This window comes from Triticum aestivum, chromosome 6A, assembly GCF_018294505.1.
Source record: "Triticum aestivum cultivar Chinese Spring chromosome 6A, IWGSC CS RefSeq v2.1, whole genome shotgun sequence".
Classification (NCBI taxonomy): domain Eukaryota; kingdom Viridiplantae; phylum Streptophyta; class Magnoliopsida; order Poales; family Poaceae; genus Triticum; species Triticum aestivum.
In genome coordinates this window covers 300,177,877-300,182,275 of record NC_057809.1, presented here as the reverse complement: position 1 = coordinate 300,182,275, position 4,399 = coordinate 300,177,877, and positions in this window count along the sequence as shown.

Here is a 4,399-nt window from a genome sequence, read left to right as displayed (position 1 = left end):
ATTTATGTGCATCTAGGCCAGATATCATGCTTAGTGTTTGCATGTGTGCTCGATTTCAAGCGGCACCAAAGGAGTCGCATCACTTAGCTGTGAAGCGAATTCTTCGATATTTGGCTCACACCCCAACTCTAGGATTATGGTATCCAAAGGGCTCAGAGTTTGATTTGGTTGGATTTTCGGATGCTAATTATGCTTGTGACAAAGTTGATCGCAAGTCTACATTAGGCACATGTCACTTTCTGGGACGATCACTTGTATGTTGGTCTTCAAAGAAGTAGAACTGTGTATCTCTCTCCACTGCTGAATCTGAATACATTGCTGCTGGATCTTGCTGCGCTCAGCTTCTGTGGATGAAGCAAACACTCAAGGATTATGTCATTCATCTGAAGCAAGTGCCACTTTACTGCGACAATGAAAGCGCCATCAAGATTGCCAACAACCCAGTTCTGCACTCGAAGACTAAGCACATTGAAATTCGCCATCACTTTCTCAGAGATCATGTTGTGAAGGAAGACATTGATATCATACACGTCAACACTGAAGAGCAATTGGCAGATATCTTCACCAAGCCCTTGGATGAGAAAAGGTTTTGCAAGTTACGGTGTGAGCTAAATATCTTGGAATCCTCAAATGTCCTGTGATCAGGCACACATCCTAACACTTATGCATATTGATGATTTAGATGTGCAACACACGAAGTAACGTATATCTTCAATCAATGAAGACATACATTCTAAGTGTGAATACATTAATGTGGAATTTGACTTCGGAGCGCCACAATAATTGTGCGCCGTGTCTGGGTCTAATACTTCCTATACGGTGGGTAATGCCACCACCAAACGTTCTATTTTGAAATGTTCCACTCATGGCGTTACCTCGCAATGTCTTCACATTTGGTTTGGCTTTAATCATAATATGTCTTCATGATTATCTTCACTGCGTAGATTATATATATATATATATATATATATATATATATGTAGTGGTGTTCTGTCCTCTACAACATTCACTTATAGCTATGTCTTCTTGGTTGAATTTTTTGAACTAAGTGAATGTGATCGGACCCTAACCTCTCTATGCTTTCTATCTCAAACTCTATCTCTCCAAGTCATATGCATTCTGTTGAAACTGTCGAATGTCTTCACTGTGTCCTTGTCAGCTGAAGACATAGAGACAACCATAAAAGTCCGTTTTTAATGCTCATTCCTCCACATAAGATCCGGAGAAGCAGGAACGACCGCCCGACAATTTAGGCGTGCGTGGGACGTGGAACAAACCCCAAACTTTCGCTAGCTGGCCACACGTGCCTCAAATGCGAACCGCCAGGGGCACCTGCGTAATAGCACAGTGCCGCCTCTGAGTCTATAAATTCACACTTACCGCAGTCATTATCTCCTTCTTCCATCCTCGCACGAACCCTAGCACCACCGCTAGCACTCGACGATGCCGGAGACGAAGCGCTTCGCTGCCGCAACCTCTCCAATGCCGTCCTCACGCCGACCGCGGACATCGTCCTTTCCGCCGTCGCCGTAGGTGTTTTCCGTCGCCAAGTTAGGGCACGGAGGACTGAACTGCTCGGCATCAATTGCCTTCCGTCTAGCAGTTCCAGTGTGGTAAATAAAACTTCTTTTTACAGCCTCTTTTGATCTCTTGGTTCTGTCACTTTCAACCATAAGTATTTTCTCTTCACACCAGTTAGATCTCTCGCTGCATCTCATAACATGCCTAGTATATTCACTTGTGCTTCATAAAGTAGTTAGATTCCTCACTTGTACTGATCTATGGGTTCGTACAAATCTGGAACCAACTTCTTATCTATGAGTGAATGTCTTCGCACGATGAGGTCAATGTCTTCTAAACCGATTTATCTTCAAAATCTTCTGAGAATGCATATGACCTCTTCCCCTTCCCTCGCACCTTAATGCTGTCACAGGTACATGTCCGTGGGAGAATCCTTTGGTTCTCATAGTCTGCATTCATTTGCAAAGTACTTGCAGCATCACATCAACTCTCCTGAAGCCAGTTCTTGTTGGTCAAGCAAAAGGAAGCCTTTGAAAACTTTGAACATCTTGAAGCCTTCCAAGTTAAGATTCATGGCTTCAGAAACAGCTGCAAGGAAGGGAGGCAGACAGAGACGTGGTGGAACGTCCAAAGATCTGCCTGATGAATTGGCAGAGATGTACAAAACTGATCCTGAAGAAAGCTATGGTCAGCGCAAGACACGAATCCAATGAATTCGAAGATATTGGGCAGAGCAATGGTTTCAATACCACTTCATCACTCAGGAGTATGCCGAAAAGTGCACCATCAAGAGACCGTGGGGAGACGTATTATACAAAAATCTCATACCCAGGTCCAGAGACGAAGCCATTGCTCAAGGATTCTATCCATGCATGGTGAGAGGACCACAGCCAGCTGAAGCACATCCGTCATCACTTCTCTGGTGTCGCGATGACAATCTGTTCAAGCGCAACTTCCAATTTGCTCAGAACTCTGCAAAGCAAAACAAGAAGAAGCTGGGATTAGATTTCAACCCTGGTCCCTCTGAACCAAGGGCAGATGGCACACGCGATGCCGATCCCAATATCATTGGGCCGTATGCCAATCTTGCAGGCCTCATCACCCGCATCCTAGTCCAAGGGACTGCCGTGAATGACCCTCCAGCAGATACTGAGTCTGATGACGCCCCTGCTGCGCCGAAGCCAAAGCAGAAGAAGCCAAAAGCTTCAAAGCCAGCCGCTTCGCCCAAAATCTCAAGAGCGAAGCCATTGAAAACTGCACCTCCTGAAGTCAGTGTGCAGTCTGAAGATGTATCCCGCATCTCCAAGCCCCTGAAGGATAAGGAGCCCCAGCAACACACAGGCAAAGAGCTCACTGCTGCTGCCATTCTGCGCAGTGAAGCCATTGATCTATCAAGCGATGAAGATCTGGGCGATGACGCACCAGAGCTTCACGCAGAATGTTGAAGGTGTTGAAGCCATGTCCAGGGTCTATCCTATGGCTGGCACTACACGTGCACCAGCATCAACTGAAGCCACGGATAGCACAAACGCTCCAAGACCCAAGAAGCGTGCTCGTGTCCTCACTGACCGAGAGCTTCTTGTGGCCCTTCACCAAAAGCAAGATAGGCATCACGACTGGCTGAAACGTCAGATGAAGAGCCTCTTGGTGGATGTCAATCGTCTTCGAAACCTGGCCACCAAGAATGCCTTCGTTACGCATGAGACTTGCCGTCGTACGTGGAAAGGGCTCTCAATGATCTGCACTGAAGCTGAACTTGAAGAGGATGGCTTCACAGAGCGCTTCAAATTTGACACCACACTCCTAGGAGGGTTGTGATGCGCAACACACCGTCACTTGAAGACTCTGAGTATTCCTCATCTGCTGCCACCGTCACTGCGAGGATCATTGATGAAGATGATGATGCTACTTCACCTCCACCCGCTTTAGCACCTCAAAGCTCAGCACCGCCAAACAACTCCACCGACCCTGCTGCGCCTGGGAACGCGTAGAAAACTCTATGTCTTCAAACCTTTTTGTTCATTCCTGACAAAAGGGGGAGAAGCATATGATGTTTATAGTCTTCAAGCGGGTCAATATGGGCGGGTGCCTTGTTTTGTTATACTTGCTTCTTGTTTGCAACTCTTGTTTTTGCTTCATTTGGTTCTTTTGAGTTGTAAACACTAAAACTCGATGGTCGTCTGCTAGTTGTTTTACCACTCCTTTTGCGAAGATAACTTCCGCATGTGCGACGATAAATTCCGCACTCATCTCATTCTGCAGACGTCCATTTTCCATTATGCATGTTATTATCTTCATATACTTTCACATGCATAGTAGATTGTCATCATAAGCTGAAACTGATCTCCACAAGTACAACCTGCCATGTGCATTTGCATTCCAAAAGCAAATTAACTTATATGCACATCTTGAGGGGGAGCACTTGCAACTTATGATGACAATTCCTTTACAAACTTCACACTTTATATTCCCCGTTGAAAACTTCAACTAGTTTGTCATCAATCACCAAAAAGGGGGAGATTGTAAGTGCATCTAGTGCCACCCCTAGTTGGTTTTGGAGTATTGACGACAAACCTAGTTGAGGGACTAATGTGTTTGTGAGAATTGCAGGAAAACACACGTAGAAGTCCCTCATTGATTCGGTTTACTACCAGAGATGACCCCTAAAAATGAATGAAGACATTGAAGTCAAAGGTGGTATATGAAGATATTCACATTGAAGACTATGACAATAGAAGATACGTTATGAAGCCTATGGAACTCGAAGACTTAGATCTTTCGTAGTTCTTTTTATTTTTGTTGAGTCATAGGAACCACCGTACTGTTAAGTGGGGTCCAGGAGAACAAGTCAGAATGACTTAAGTGATGCCTAAATCAA